At 43.5% G+C, this 17559-nt stretch overlaps 1 long non-coding RNA gene across 2 annotated transcripts; it reads left to right on the top strand.

Annotated features, from left to right (window-relative positions):
• Positions 1–10314: 10314 nt before the first annotated feature.
• On the top strand, positions 10315–12481 carry LOC136464460 (uncharacterized). 2 transcript variants are annotated; one of them, XR_010761188.1, is made up of 4 exons: positions 10315–10416; positions 10650–10770; positions 11957–12036; positions 12402–12481. It is a non-coding gene; the product is annotated as an uncharacterized lncRNA (long non-coding RNA). The 2 variants fall into 2 exon arrangements; XR_010761187.1 differs by lacking the exon at positions 10315–10416 and having other exon boundaries at positions 10642–10770.
• Positions 12482–17559: the final 5078 nt, after the last annotated feature.

The following is a 17559-nucleotide window of genomic DNA, read 5'->3' as shown; positions in this document are numbered from 1 at the left end:
GTAACTGACGAACTGACAATCGTTCAAGCACTATCCGAAGCAAGTTTTACGTTCTCTTCCTTTTCATCCAGGCCTCTTCCCCCCCTTAGGCCCACGATCCGTGGGCCTTAAATGAAAACGTTCTCTTCTTTAAATCCAGCTCGTGGGCCTTAAATGAAAACGTTCTCTTCTTTAAATCCGGGCCTGCGCAAGTTGAGGCCATGAATGAAAAAAAACTGGGGCCTCCTTCTCCATCCTTCTGTCTCCCTAGTGGAGGGCCAGCCGGCCCTTGCCGCCGCCGACGTATTTTTTTTCGTGCCTCCTTGACGAAGCCGAGCCGGCATCTTCTGCGACACCGGCCAGGCCACCACTCCTTTGCTTTGCGGTCCAGCGTCTGAGATGATCAAGCCGTCACAACCTGCAAGCAATAACGCGCCGCCGCACACTTCACACGGCCAGGAAGTTTCGCCGCCTCACGCCCCCGCACCATGACGCTGCCGATGGAAGCCAGCGCCACTAGGAGTATCACCGTGACGTGGAGAACACGGTCCCGGCGAGATCGCGTCTGTCATTAGCCAGAGAGCGCCATCGCACGTGAAGACCCAACCGACCTCAATGTCCATCTGCCGCTCCTGCCGTTGTCCGGTCGTTGGTGAGCCTCCCTGCATCTTCCCTTCGTCTCTCTGACTCAGCGCCTCATGTTCGTTTTCTGCTCATCCGTCCGTCATGCCAGAACTTCCATGCCAAGTGCATGCACCGCCTCATGTGGGAAGTCCGATGCTACTTTGCGTGTCGCCTTGCTGCTGCTTGCGACAGTGGCTGCTGGCCTGGAGAGTAGAAGCTGCCGCTAGGAAAATGATGTTTGCCTACCAGGAACGTACGAACTAGAAGCTGCAAGACGTGCTCCGGGGCAGGTCCCTTCTATAGTTCTATCTTCCATGCATGTTACTTTCTATCTTCCATGTACGTTGCTTTCAGTTAATCAACCCTGTTTTGTTAATTCTCTGCAGCGTGTGTCATGCCGTGTTCTATCTAATAACCCTTGATTAGAATAATAGATGCTATCCTCCTATAGTCCTAACATACATCTTTGATCAACCGTTTCATCCTTTTATTAGTAACGTTTCGGTCTCTTCTTATGTGGTGAGTGGTGACATCATGACTAATCTCTCATGCTGCAGTGAGACTGAGCTTTGAACTGGTTTGACACGAGAAAAGCATCGAGACATGGAATTTTTTGAACGAGTCAAGTATTTGTGAAAATAATTTGATCTTCGTTATCTTAGTTTAGCTTGATAAATAACTATATAATGATTATTAATAAAAAAATAATGCTTGATCGATTTTTAAATTGAATAAATGCTAACTAATTTGAGCCGTCATCATATGCTTGCTACGTTGTGGATGGAATAGGACATCAGATCGCCCGTTAAACAATGGGCAAGAGGCAGGTGACCAAGTTTTGATCCCCAACAAAGCACCGCCAACATGACATTAATGGGTTGGTTGCTTCCTTGCTTCTCTTGTTTAATTTCTGCATTATTGACTATCACCAGGAGGATGACGTAGGGCTCACCATTGCTTCAATTATTTGTAATGCTAAATGGTTTGGCATATTAATTATTAGGAGTTGATTTCGTTGAATCTCTGCAACCAGGTGGTTGCTTCATATGTGAGTTGTTGTTCATGAGGCTACCAAGTGAAGATTGTGATTTGGAAAAAGCAACAATACTACCTGTCGGGTTCATAAACCCGGGGTCCCTCGGGGACCGGCTTCCATGCCAAGGCTCAACCCAAGAGTCTAAAGCAACAGGCCGGAAGGGCGGCCCAGTCACCGACCGGAAGGTCTGGCCGAAGAGGAACAACGCCCGCTCATCGGCTACTTCGGCCCACCTCTCCGACCGGAGCGTTCACTTCGACTCCAGCCGCCTCCGTACGGCCCCTCCGATCGGAAGGCCTGGCCCAAAACACCACTTCCGACTCCGACCCCGCGTCTCCGACCCGGGTTCGCAGGAACCCTGCTCACCGCTCTTCTCCGACCGGCACACTCAGAGCCGACTGGAGCCATCCGACCGGGGACGCCCGCTCGGTGGGAACCAGAAGACGTGCGGAGAAAAGCAAGACAAGGCTCACAAGTCAAAACCACTATACCAGGGACCATACCCTACACGGAACAGTACTCTGCAGCCACCCTAACACAAATAGTATTGTAGGCGCCGACATCTCCCTCTACAGTATTGTAGGGGCCGCTAAAACTCCCATACGGTAAGGCCCCCCACGTGCCTCTGGGCATCGATAGCGGTATGGGCACCAGGATTTACCGTACCAGGTGAACATAGCGAGACTCCTCACATGCCTCTAGGCATCAAACAGTATTTGCAGTTATCGACGTCTACCATCCCTAAAAAAGGCAGCACGACCTCCCGTATGCATCTGACATTCTACAGTGACATCAACAGTGTTGTAGGCACCTACCATTATCTTGTACCCATCGACGCGGGCAACAAGGCTCGGTAGGCATGGGCAACAAGGCTCGGTAGCATACGTACCCTCACCCTCTCACTTGTAAAGCCATCCCCTTTATCTATAAAAGGGGACGCGCCCCCTTCAACAAAGAGAGAACCCTTCTTGAAGATAACAAGCACCGATCAAGTTCACTAGCTCATGACCACAGAACCGCCGGGTTCGGACTCCAAGCACACGCTTGAACACTTAGCTCATAGCGTAGCTCCTGTCGCTCTTGGCCCTTCCGACCGGACCTCCTGTACACCCCTTCTTCCTCCTTCTCGTTTGTAACCCCACTGCAAACTTCGAGCACCTGGGCTCAGGAATAAAGTCACTGATCGACCCAAACTGGACGTAGGGCACGTTGTTTGAACCAGTATAAATCCTGTGTCATTGAGTGCTAGGCCACCTCCGACCACAACGCACAACAAAACTACAAATATTCACTAGTTGGTCACTTTCTGCACCGACACTACCGGTAATCTATATGTTTCTGGTCCGTGGAATGATTAAAAAAATAATGCTTGATTGATTTCTTATTTAATAAATACTAACTAATTTGTAATGGTTTTCAGACGAGCCGCCATCATATTCTTGCTATGCGTTGCGGATGGAACGGGACATCAGATCGCCGGTTAAACAAGGGGCAAGAGGCAGGTGACTGAGTTTTGGTCCCCAGCAAAGCACCGCCAACATGATATAATATAGGGTTGGTTGCTTCCTTTCTTCTCTTGTTTAATTTCTCACCAGGAGGATGACGTAGGGCTGGCCATTGCTTCGATTATTTGTAACGGCATGTTAATTATCCGGAGCTGATTTCATGGAAACTCTGCAACTAGGTGGTTGCTTCAGATGTGAGTTGTCATTCATGAGGTTACGAGTGAAGATTGTGATTGGGCGAAAGCAACAATACTACCAATAATCTATATGTTTCTAACCTGTGGTTTATATATGTTTTAAGTATTTGATTTTATGCAAGAAATGACAGCTATTCGAAGCATGATAATTTGGACTGCGTTGAACATGCAAGACTATGTAGGAGAGAAATATACTCTATGTTGTGTTGTATCAATAGTTTGCATTACATTAATAAAGAAAAATGATTCACAATTATAGAAAATGCATCTTGAAAATTTTATGTTAAATTGACCGTCCGTCATACCATGATTTGATATATATTTATTAGACTATTAATAAATTTATGGTTTGACAAAATTTGCAGTGGGCATCAGAGAACCAAGTATGTACAGTGTAAAACTGACACATGGATAAGATAAATCACCTCCGTAGCCTCTCTGCTAGCCTGATGTGGATCTGCAGAGTAGAGACGAGCAGGCAGTTTCCCGGCGTGGATGTTTGGGGCCTCTGTAGCAGCCACTTCCAATGGAGGATTGGGGCCTCCCTAGCAGCCAATAAGAGCACTGGATCTTCAATGGCAAGCAGGTGCGGGGGCGAGGGGAAGGGCGACGGCAAATCCGATCAGGATCTTCAATGGCAAGCAGGTGCGGGGGCGAGGGGAAGGGCGACAGGAGCGGGGGGGCGAGACGCGGGGGCGAGGGGAAGGGCGGCAGGAGCGGCGGGCGATGGCAAATCTGATCAGGATCTTCAATGGCAAGCAGATGCGGGGGCGAGGGGAAGGGCGGCATGAGCGGGGGGGCGAGCCGCGGGTGCGGGGGAAGAGGCGAGAGGCGTGACGAAGAGGGCGGCGACGGCGGCAGGCACCATCTGGAGCGGTGAATGAGGATCCATTGAGGGGAGCGGTGAATGAGGATTGAGACGCTGAGGTCGGACCGGATCAGCCCGGCGCGGCACAGCGACCCGGCTACAAAATATCATATTCTACAGCCAGAGAAACATATATATATATATATATATATATATATATATATATATATATATATATATATATATATATATATATATATATATATATATATATATGAATTTTTCATAGACCGCACGTGCATTTCCACTAGATTTGTGTTACTTTGACCAGGTCAAAGCTCCCCTTGTATATATATATATATGGTCTTCAGTTTTTTATATGATGGTGTGACAGGACAGCTATAGCTCAACTGCCATAGAAAAACTAGAATTTGTTTTTCTAGAATCATAAATATGGATGGATGTATTACAGGAGAAATTTTCCAATAGGTTGAATCTCGATTTCTTAACAGAAAAAACTGCTTCTGTACAGCACTAAAAGATGACCAGAACCCGAAAATTTGCCTTTCATGGACAGAGAAGCAGAGAAGCTTGATGCAATAGCAAATACTCAAATGAACCTTCCCTACCAAACCGCGCAACCCGCCGCTGCCAGATACGACACATATGGATGAAAACGGTACGGATATTTATTCGACCGTCCGTTCGACCGAACAAATATGAACACTTATCTGGATAGTTACTCGGATATCCAGATTTTTTTTCGGATACGGATAATAAAACGGATATCTTAGGCGGATATCAAATACGGATGTAATATCATCGATATCCGGCGGATATCGGATAATCCGGATATTAAAACGGATATTATCCGGATATTAAAACGGATATTATCCGGATATTATTCAAACTTTCTCAAATGAAAAAATGACCTATATAAGGATTGTAGATCTTGATGAGCTGAACAAACTTGGTATTCAAAACTTTTCAATTTGAGACAATCTAGGGTTCCGAAAACTAGTTTGTAGGCGTCGAAATTTAAAAATCACAAATTTGAACCGTCCAAACTATCTCAAATGGAAAGTTGACCAAAACAACAATTGTAGATCTTGATGAGTTGAACAAACTTGGTATTCAAAACTTTTCAATTTGAAGTCATTTAGAGTTCATAATACTAGAGTCAAAGTGTTGTTTTTTCATTTGACCAAATTTGACTTGGTCAAACTTGCTCAAATGAGACACTAAATGACCTCAGATGAAAAAACTCTGAATACCAAGTTTGATCATCTCAGCAAGATCTACAATTGTTACATAGCTCATTTTCCCATTTGAGAAAGTTTTATCGAACACTAGTCACGAATTCTTGAATCTCATATAGACTTTCTAAAACTATGTCACACACTTCTGAAATTTGAACTACATTTTATTCAAACTTTCTCAAATGAAAAAATAGTCTATATAAGGATTGTAGATCTTGATGAGCTGAACAAACTTGGTATTCAAAACTTTTCAATTTGAGACAATCTAGGGTTCCGAAAACTAGTTTGTAGGCATCGAAATTTAAAAATCACAAATTTTAACCGTCCAAACTATCTCAAATGGAAAGTTGACCAAAACAACAATTGTAGATCTCGATTAGTTTAACAAACTTGGTATTCAAAACTTTTCAATTTGAAGTCATTTAGAGTTCATAATACTAGAGTCAAAGTGTTGTTTTTTCGTTTGACCAAATTTGACTTGGTCAAACTTACTCAAATGAGACACTAAATGACCTCAGATGAAAAAACTCTGAATACCAAGTTTGATCATCTCAGCAAGATCTACAACTGTTACATAGCTCATTTTCCAATTTGAGAAATTTTTATCAAACACTAGTCGCAAATTCTTGAATCTCATATAGACTTTCTAAAACTATGTCACACACTTGTGAAATTTGAACTACATTTTATTCAAACTTTCTCAAATGAAAAAATGGCCTATATAAGGATTGTAGATCTTGATGAGCTGAACAAACTTGGTATTCAAAACTTTTCAATTTGAGACAATCTAGGGTTCCGAAAACTAGTTTGTAGGCGTTGAAATTTAAAAATCACAAATTTAAACCATCCAAACTATCTCAAATGGAAAGTTGACCAAAACAACAATTGTAGATCTTGATGAGTTGAACAAACTTGGTATTCAAAACTTTTCAATTTGAAGTCATTTAGAGTTCATAATACTAGAGTCAAAGTGTTGTTTTTTCATTTGACCAAATTTGACTTGGTCAAACTTGCTCAAATGAGACACTAAATGACCTCAGATGAAAAAACTCTGAATACCAAGTTTGATCACCTCAGCAAGATCTACAATTGTTACATAGCTCATTTTCCCATTTAAGAAAGTTTTATCGAACACTAGTCACGAATTCTTGAATCTCATATAGACTTTCTAAAACTATGTCACACACTTGTGAAATTTGAACTATATTTTGTTCAAACTTTCTCAGATGAAAAATGGTATATATAAGGATTGTATATCTTGATGAGCTGAACAAACTTGGTATTCAAAACTTTTCAATTTGAGACAATCTAGGGTTTTGAAAACTAGTTTATAGGCGTCGAAATTTAAAAATCACAAATTTGAACCGTCCAAACTATCTCAAATGGAAAGTTGACCAAAACAACAATTGTAGATCTTGATGATTTGAACAAACTTGGTATTCAAAACTTTTCAATTTGAAGTCATTTAGAGTTCATAATACTAGAGTCAAAGTGTTGTTTTTTTGTTTGACCAAATTTAAGTTGGTCAAACTTGCTCAAATGAGACACTAAATGACCTCAGATGAAAAAACTCTGAATACCAAGTTTGATCATCTCAGCAAGATCTACAACTGTTACATAGCTCATTTTCCCATTTGAGAAATTTTTATCAAACACTAGTCACAAATTCTTGAATCTCATATAGACTTTCTAAAACTATGTCACACACTTGTGAAATTTGAACTACATTTTATACAAACTTTCTCAAATGAAAAAATGGCCTATATAAGTATTGTAGATCTTGATGAGATGAACAAACTTGGTATTCAAAACTTTTCAATTTGAGACAATCTAGGGTTCCGAAAACTAGTTTGTAGGCATCGAAATTTAAAAATCACAAATTTGAACCGTCCAAACTATCTCAAATGGAAAGTTGACCAAAACAACAATTGTAGATCTTGATGAGTTGAACAAACTTGGTATTCAAAACTTTTCAATTTGAAGTCATTTAGAGTTCATAATACTAGAGTCAAAGTGTTGTTTTTTTATTTGACCAAATTTGACTTGGTAAACTTGCTCAAATGAGACACTAAATGACCTCAGATGAAAAAACTCTGAATACCAAGTTTGATCATCTCAGCAAGATCTACAATTGTTACATAGCTCATTTTCCCATTTGAGAAAGTTTTATCAAACACTAGTCACAAATTTGAACTACATTTTGTTCAAACTTTCTTAAATGAAAAAATGGCCTATATAAGGATTGTATATCTTGAATCCATGACCATGACTCCATGAGACCCATGAAGCCATGAGCTTGGCTATTTCTACTCATGCCGCGAAGATTGGTGCTTGTATGATGTTTGATGTATGATGTATCTGTATCTTTATCTTATTTGTTGCTTTACTCTTTAGTCTTTTGACTTAATCTAGATAGATTATGGACTTATAGAGTGGTGTAATGGTTTGCGCACGTATGATATATATATGCTGCTTTTACTCAATATCCGAATAGATATTTGTATCCGACCTTCTCCGAATCCGATTCATACCGTATTCGATACTCATTATTCGTATCCGTAACCGAGTCAATCCGTATTCGTATATGTATCCGAACGCTATCCGTGTCCGAATCCGAATCTGAACAGAAATATGAAAACAAATATAATATGAGTGATATCCGTTCGTATCCGATCCGTTTTCATCCCTAACGACACATTCTGCTGCCACTAATTAAATGCATCATTCTCTTCTCCGGCGGCGCTCTGGACGGATTGCGGCGGTGGCCTATCAGCCAGCCCATAGCCGACAGGGTCTCATCGCCCCCATCCAACATGGCCCACTTTATAATACCAGCCAGCCCTCTCTGGAGCCTTATCGGCTGCTGAACTGTCGATAGGGACCTGTCGACACTCAACCGAGATAGGCCTCTAGATTTACAATTCTTTTTAATCAAATGCTATATTTACAATTAATTATTAAAAAGTATTATTTTAAAAAATCATCTCCCTTGAGGTCTCGACCCCTCGTCTCTGGATATTTAACTTTTTACCATTATAACGGTTGACGACTCCTCATATAACATTTTAAGGATTGACGATATGGTTTTAGCAGCAGAGAGAGAAAATCGATACACATTTGCCGCTTTTGCTTATGTGGCACACCAGCACCACATTCCAGCTTGAATCCGAGTCAACAACCTCGGGTGAAATGACCACTCCTGCCCCTGGCTTCTCTGTTCTCCCCCTTCTCCCTCCCCCATCACTAACACACGGGACCCACAAGTCAGATTCTCCTTCAACCTTCAACCATCACCACGCAGCCAGGGAAGGGGATGAGCTCGGCCACGCCGCGGTGCGCCGTGCTGCCGTCCACGGCGACGCGCAGTGCTTGTCGCGTGCTTGTCATCTTCGCCGCGGCCGTAGACACGGAGAGCCCTGCGCCCTCGATGGCGTGGTGCGCCTCGAAGTCAAGCCTCATCGGCGTCGTCCCTGCAGTACGTGGTGCCGGCGCTCGGGGTCGACCACGAACCCGTCGAGGACACGGCGGGGGCCATAGAGATGCTGCGCTCCAACCGGATGCTCAACACCACCGCCATTGCCAGCCGTGCGCCACCGAGCTATTCGGCCTCGTCGTCCTCGCGCACGGGGCTCCAGGTCCTGGAACGTCACGCGTTTCCTGCTCCTCTCCAGGCCGCCGTCGCCCATCATGCTGCCTGAGGACGCCGACGCCCAAGACCAGCATGGTGGTCGCGCACCGGGGCGGCTCCATGATCTTGGCGATCCGTACGCCGTGATTTGCTCTCGAGCCATGTCATATACGCTCGGCCATGTTGTGCGCTCGGCCATGGCTCAGGCTCGTCCTCCGACGAAGGCGCCGCAGTCCAGATATGGCGCGCCGCCCTTCTCCGGCTCCGGCTGGCGTGACCCAGGCTCCGCTGCCCTTCCCCGGCTCCGACGAGCGCGGCCGGCTCCGGCGGGCATGCCGGTGCCAGTGGCCATGAGGATGATCGGTTGCGCCTGCTGCAGCAGCCACTCGATGGTCTTGCCGTCGACTTATGGCCAAGCTCGCTCTCATCCTTTCGGAACGCCTTCGAGCACGTGCGCCTCAGGGCTGCCTCACTACCCAGCGCGGCGGCCACGTGCGCCGCGAAGCTGGCAGACGTGACGATCTCGACGAGGGGTACGTCGACGAGGGCGTCCCGGTCCCCAGGGCCTGCGGCGGCAGGGCGTAGTCGGGGTGCTCCGCCGTGGGCTTCCGGAGCAGGCCGACCTGCAGAAAACGTCGAAGACGGCGGGGCGATGAGCAGAAGCACGAACACCGCCGCGCTGCGGAAGATCATGGCTCTGAGGAGCCCCTTGCGGGCCTCGTACGAGCATGCTGAACGCTGGCCTGAATCGTACGCCGTACTCTGCTCTTAGCCATGACATCATGATGACGTCATATGCGCTCTTTTTCCCTTTGAAAATTAAAGAAGAAAATGTCTTGAAAATACAAGTATACATATATCATCCAGCAGCTATCCTAAGACGTCTATTCTTTAATCTGTGGCCTAGGCGAAAGTAAGAGGGAAAGGGCAGCATGGTCTTTTCGCATTGGCTGATGACTCAGCGCCATTGTGGCTTGCGTGAGTGGCATGCTAGGGAGAAAAATGATATTTTTGTAGCTTATTTATCTCTGCTGTACTGTTGAAATCGTACCGTGGGCTATAAGAGTGCTACACGAGGAGTTGCCATCTGTTACAGTGGTAAAAAGTTAAATATCCCTCCTCTCCCACACTGCCCACGCCGCCCACCAGGGCAAGCCGGGCGCCGGCCACCAGGCGAGGCCGCCGGCCGCCGGCCGCCAGCACGGCAGACGCCAGCCCTAGATGCAGCAACGGCGCGGGATGTGGTGGCGTGGGCTCAGGAGGGCGTTGGTGGCTTGAGCTTTGTGGAGGACAAGGCCACGGCGGCAGCCGCCACAACTGCCCACGACGACACGCGCTTTTGACGTCACACAACCACTCGAGATCAACATCCTCTACCATGTGAGACAACCCTCTTCCTTCCTCCATCTCCCCTTGTGTTCAGTGAACTGCTAGGTAAATTAATCTTTGAATTGTCAGATTCCTTTGATGCAGCGGATGCCCTTTTCAGGTAAACAATGCGGTGGTCTTTATCTCCATCGCTTGCCAGTGTTTTACACTATAGATTAATCTGATTCCTATGGCCTTACCTTATCTAACACAACTTGAGTGCTAATATGATATTTTATTAGCAGATGTATTATGTGTTTGTTGATCCTTCTCATTACGTGGATTAGTTTTCCAATCAAAATTGACGGAGTCTACCAATCAAGATACACCTATGATGCTGCTATCTATAATAGATGAAGTTGAGAGGTAAGCCTCTGGCATGTCCATTTCCATTAATTTGTTGCAATATTTTAGTAAAATAATTTATATTAGAATAAACTGGATACTTTTTACCCAAATTGACTATGGTTAATCGAAACAAAAGCAGAAAATGTTAATCGAAACAAAAGCAGAAAACTCTCAATAACCTCGCCTCCCTAAACCATTGCCTTATATTGTCTGCCAATAATTGTCGGGGTTCATGGCTACTTATCCTATGGATGAATTTCATCTTGTCGGGGTTCATGGTTACTCGGCATCTCTGGTTGTTTCAATGCTTCACTATTTTTGTTGAAGAAGCTGATGGGCTGGTTGCCATTTTACATGGTTATTCATGTTTTCTAGATGTATGTTGCAAAACACTGAGATAATAGTTATATTATAACATGGTGACTCAATTTCTATCTCTATTTTCTTTGTTGGTCATATCTCTGAATACATCCAGTTAATTAGCTTTGCTTCTAGAGAAACAAGCAACTAAACGCACGACAATATTACACTATGTTCATCAAATGCCTATTTGTTTATTGCTGATTTGCCTTACAAACTCATGACGACATGAGTGTCGTTAGTCAGAAAAGGAATGAGTGCCAATAAACTCTTCTGACCATGTCCCCTACTACGACGGTATAGCCTGCTCTGGTGCCACTAATATTTCTCTATTTTTTTTTGTTATGGACAACTTTTATTTGCTCATGAGATTTGACAGAAGGGATGATAGATACAAGTATCATGAACAATATATTAATCTGACAACTGCATCCTTTGTACAATTTGAGAGATTGGTTCTATGTCCTGGTCAAGGACCCTTTTGGGTCTGGTTGTTAAAATTTACTATAGTTATGATAGTGCCTTATCAATATCGAAGAAATGTCATTCGTTGAAAAGAAATGCAGGCACACTAAATTTATAATACATATGATTCTCATTGCTGTGTGTAGATGTACTTACCTTTCAGCTGATTGATTTGTTCTGCAACTTTAGTCATGTCTAAAAGGTTATCTATACTGAAAGTGTTTTCTTTTGGGATGCGGGTGTGAGCAGGAGGACGACTTGCTGTACGACCAGATCAATAGAGTCATGACTTTCAGACTCGAATTGTATTTACCCATCTGTATTTAGTTGTTTGATTTTACAAGGTTTGAGTATATATTTTTCATTCTGTTTTATTTAGGTACGGATTACCTGCAGAAAGGTTGTGGATTAGTGTTTTTTGAAGATGACAATGAAGCATTCGACATCTGGCACAATAAGGTCAGCTATCTAAATCTAAAGTTTATAAATGTCTTCAACCATATTTCACTGCCAACCTAGGTTAGGAGTACAAGAGCGCCGTGCACAATTAGAGGGGAGTGAGGGAAGGAGGGGGGGGGGGGGGGGAGGGAGGGAGCAACAATAACAGTGAACTGTAGTAGAAGCAGGAGTAGAGTAGATAATCTTCTGATTCATTAATCATCTTTAACTGTCAAAGCATGCATACTCTTCTGGAGATGCAATGGCAATATTTTGTAACACTGGAGATGCTGGACCTAAGAAAGATATTTGTTCCCTTTTTTATCATATATAAGCAGTAGCTTTGCAGTATGAGTGATAGATTCTATATTTGTTCTTTTATGAAGGTTGGTGTACCAAAGGAGCGGATTTTGAAGGTTGATAATGGAGGCTATTCTTGAAAGACCAAACTAATGAGTGCTTGCTGTTTGGTGTGTTCCCTGCTCTTAAAAATCCAGAGAAATTTGTTGTTGCGTTTATTTCTTCATCTTGTGGTACAATCAAATAATGATGTTTTTCGTATTTCATTTTCAGATCTTGATGACACTTTGTATCCCTTAAGCACTGGCATCAATCTAGCTTGTCGCAAAAACATACAAGGTGGGTAATGATACTAATCTTTTTTTTCACTGCTTCGTGCTTCATGTATTTATAGGCTGTTTTCTTGGAGCTTTGTATGAGCACAGTTGCCATTTTGACACCAGAAAACCTTCAGGTATCACATATTTGTAAGATGAATAACAAACATTCTTATTGCAAGGGGCATTCTTGTTGATTGTAATTCCTTATATAAAGTTGGGCAAAACAATAAACTAGAATGGTGTGGCCTGTTTCCTGTCTGGATTACTGAACATTCTCTAGCGTTGGTTAAGCCTTTGATTTTTATCTCTAAGTTGGCAGATAATACAATTTCTAAGTTCCAATGAACTAATATAGCAGCAGCCATAATATTCCATAAAAAAATTGACATGCATTTGACCGAAAGTATATGCCTATTTCAATAAGCAACAGTAGCTTTTTTTTAGCATAATAAGCAACAGTAGCTGACCAGTCAACGAACACACACTCATAGCCTATCCAATAGATAGAAATTCACCTGGACAAATGTTTGTTATTGTCTTGGTGAATGAGACATAGGTGCCCTGGTCCAGCGATTAAGAAGCAAAGCATGGTGAGTTGGTCTCTTTTCTTTGTTGATTTTAGTGTATATATGAAAATTTTGGAGAGCAATTTAGGTTAGCTTTCCATAGATCTATTTGGACAGGATATTTGAAAATTTTTGGAGATGCTTAGACTTGTTTATGAGAGGTTACAAACAACAAGTTGTTGCCTTCTGTTAAGGTACTCTCTTGAGTTAAATGATTGCATGTTTAGCTAATTTCCTTTGTTTGCTGGCTTAGGTTCCTTCATGATTTTTTTTTGCGATTAGTTCTTTCATGATTGTTTGCATGTCTTTCAAAAAATCATGATACTGCAGATTCATTTTTTATAATAGTACTTCCATTCTTGTAATTAGGTTCCTTCATGTTTTTTTTGTGATTTTTGGTTTGCAATTAGGTTCCTTCATGATTGTTTGCATGCCTTTCAAAAAAAATCCTGATACTGTGGATTCAGTTTTTATGATAGTACTTCCATTTTTGTATTGTGCTAAAGTCAGTTTTTGAATTTATGAAAGAGAATGCTACCAACATGGCACTTCTGAGAGGAGGGAGGTTGGTGGTGGACGACGTAGTGCTGGACTTGGAGAAAAGAAAACAGATTCTGCAATGGAATTCGTCAACCTCCTTGGTGGTTTCTTCTCTGTTTGGCACTGTTTTACTTTTGGAAAAATACTACAAAGCATGTTGTAACATGCATTCCATGAAACTTGAAGCCGACAATCAGTTTGTCCCCCATCTTGGCCATATGAGCCACCAGTGATTGTTCATGAAATTGGTCAGATCAATGGCCCTGTTCGCTTCTCTTATAATCCGTTTTTTCAGCTTGTTTTTTCAGTCGGAACAATGTTTTTCTCTCACAACAATTCAGCCGGAACAGTGTTTCGGCTTTTTTTTCAGCGAAGCGAACGGAGCCATTGATGCTTTTTTGAGGGACCTGCTAGCCGTGACCAGAAGATGGCCGTGATGAAATTGGTCAGATCAATGGCCTGCTAGCCGTGACCAGAAAATGGCTGTAGCAAAAGGGTGACAATAACCATTGATCAAGTATAATAGATTGATTTAGATTTACCATATTTTTCAAATTCGTAATAATAGGTTGTTTACCATGTTTGATGAATGAATGTTTAATATGAGTTACCTAGATATCGCTGTAGCGTTAGCACTGACAATATACTAATCGTTATAAGAATCCAATAAAAAATTGTCGCTAATCCCCGTTCCAAAGAAAATACATACAAAAATCCAATAAAGAATGGCCATTAATCCCCAATCCATCGAGTCCAGGCTCACCGTCGATGGTGTAATTTCATTGGCTGGATCTAGGTGTGCACCATAGCACAGGGCATGCTGCCCCCGCACGAGACGCCAGGAAGCTAGCGGGCAGCAGCCTGCACCGGCGCCGTCCAACCCAGGCAGATGGCGAGTTGTTGCTTGCGCCGGCAGCGTGCAGCTTCGGAGAGACGGAGAGGAGCTGCGTGCGGCGAGGTAGACTGGCGCGCCGTGCGGTGTTGGTGCGTGCGCGTGCGGCTCCGCAGAAGGGGGCGCCGGGGATGGGATGTTTTTTTTTTAATGGGAGTGGACTGGTGTATTGTTCAGGGTTTTACTGTATTGGGCTAACCGAGAGATATATGAACTGATTTTAATTTTCGCCATTTGAATTATCTTGGCTCGCAAGCTGGCTTGCTAGTTAACCGAAATTCAAATAAGCTGAGCTCGAGCCGAGCCACTAACGAGCGAGTCAAGTGAGCTAGCAAGTTACGAGTTTTTCTGTTCAGGCCTATTTGAGAGCGGAATTATCCATAACGTCCTAATCTAATTCAATGCCAAAATATATGCTCGACCTGATAAACCTTAGCTTGGGTTTTATCGTGATAATCTAGCTTTCAAGGTGTATAATCTTTATTTATTTTAATACATACATATTTAACAAATCAGGTAGGAGGCCTTAGAGCATCTCCAGTAGAACTATCGAAAATAGACTACCTATTTGTTTGCTTGGTACCTATATTTTGCTCCCAACTCTATCGGTGCTACCTAAGACAGACTACACAAACTAGTCATAGTAGAGAATACATGTTGGTCCCATATGTCATCCTCTTCAGTGTTCTCAACGGAACAGAGATGGTTGGAGCAGAGTTAGTCGGGAGCGCGCGGGAGGTCAGAACGCCGGAGCAGAGGTGGCCGGGGAACGCCAGTGCAGAGGTTGCCAACGCGCCGAGGAACGCATGCCGCCTTCTGCGCCGGCATGGCCACATCCCGCGCCGAGGAAGCCTGATTTGTTGGGTCAACAAATTTAGATAGTTTGATAGGTAGTTTACTGGGGTTTTTTTAGCCTCCACTGTCCAAATAGAAATAGGAAAGGAGACCTTGTATATATACTTAAACATAATGCTCAAGCAGAAGAAACAAAACGCTACGGCCCGTTCGCTGGTCTGAAACTTAGCTGAAACTGGCTGAAAACACTGTTCTGGCTGAATTATTATGAGAGAAAACGCTGTTCCGACTGAAAAAAGAAACTAAACAAGCCGAATATGGGGTAAGCCGAACAGGGCCTACGTTTCAATTTGCACATGGGAGGGTTCCCAGTGAGAGGAGGGTGCTTTTTCATTAATAATAAAAGTTAGGATTACAATCAGATACGAGTCGGGGCATTTGCTTTCCATCGCACAATTTGCACATAAAACGCTTTGATAGCCGAGCTAATTTCGTGCGCTATTCTATTAATTACACTTTCTTCTAATGCATCCAAAAAAAAAAGAGTGCACATATACACACCGGATATATATATTAAATTAAAATAAAAAATGACTCCTCCGTTCTTTCGTCCGTCAGTCTATCTCACTATGTTGACTCTCCTGTCGTAGCTAGGTTGCTACAAATCAGTTCTTTGGGACCAACGTTCCCAAATCTTTGTACTCTGCTTTATTAATGTTTAATACGTCAGTCCTTATCCAAAAAAAAAGTCTATCTCACTATCTCACTCTACCTGTCTGGATCTCACTCTTGTTGTTCACACGGTTCTAATCTAAACCCAACACAGGAAAACTCGATGGTTTCATCCTGACGCATTTATTCTAACCATGAGTCAAGAAGTTCGAATTCAACTTCAGTTTCGTTCGTTTGCAGCCTGGAACGACCTGAACTGTTCCTAGCCTGTAACTGTTTGATAATTTATACTGGCTTGGAAATGTTCCTGGCCTGAAACGGCATGGGACGCCTAACCGAACGGCGCCTTACCGTGATCACATTCACATGGATCGCGAAATCTGAATCTGAACCGCAGTGTGGTGAGGAGCTTTAAGTTGGTCGTGCCAAAACCCGGCTCCAAATATTACCTGAAGATGATACTCACAGTACAGTCGGACTTAGGATCATGTAACGCAATGGGTTACGGGCTACATCAGGCCCTCATGGTCATGGCAAAACTATCGCCTCAGCTTGCAGTGCAGAGCCACTGGGACTGGTGATGCGCCAAGTAGTAGCCAGGATCGCCGTCCCTCTGATGTCTGATGACAGGTCCAATGCTTGTTTGCCCCGTCTTTTTAGTTCGAAAGATACAACTGACAAGACGCCAGAGTTAATTAAAGACAGAAACATATGCACAAACCCAGTATCCGATAGCCTGACTTGGTCTTTTTGTCACTGAACGTGCTGCCGACGCAGCACACTATAGAATTAGTCCTGAATATGACGGATTATGACATTCTCATATGCATTCACGCATGTCTTCCAAGTTTGGATGATCTTCCAGTCATGACATGTTCTATGCAAGTTATGAGTTGCAAATGGCTCGCTAATTACTCCGCTGCCAGGAAAAACAGCTGCCGCTGGCTGTCAGAACAGTGTTCTGTGAGAGGAGGCAGCTACAGCAGTAGCCCCCAACAGAGTGGTGGAGGCAGGAATAATTTTTAGGTGTGACGGAGTTTATAAGAACCATATCTATTTACCAGTACATAATACATATATTAAGTATTTTGTACAAACTTTAGGTAACAAGCTACCGAGCAGCCCGGGTGCGTGTCCTCCTAAACAGCTGGCGTGCGTACTGTGACTGGGATGCACGCTTGTAAATGGAAGCATTCGTCACCGAGATAACAGAGCTGCAAGCTGTTGATGGCAGCCTGGCAGGTTCATGGGTCCTCATCGGAACTGTCATGCACCAGCTCATTGACCGTTTATTCATTTTTATTTATCGGGCGCCCCTGTCAGTGTCTCCATTATAAATACATACATCTTCGCTTCTACTTAGTACGAATTATGCGTTTGCTGCAGACGTTCTTCGCTAGTCACAACTGCACTACCACACTGAACGCTCTTAACAGCATTTTCTCTCGAGTGTCCGACG

Source organism: Miscanthus floridulus, chromosome 7 (assembly GCF_019320115.1).
Source record: "Miscanthus floridulus cultivar M001 chromosome 7, ASM1932011v1, whole genome shotgun sequence".
In the NCBI taxonomy this organism is placed as follows: domain Eukaryota; kingdom Viridiplantae; phylum Streptophyta; class Magnoliopsida; order Poales; family Poaceae; genus Miscanthus; species Miscanthus floridulus.
The sequence above is the reverse complement of the archived record's forward strand: the minus strand, read 5'-3'. Positions and strand labels throughout refer to the sequence as shown.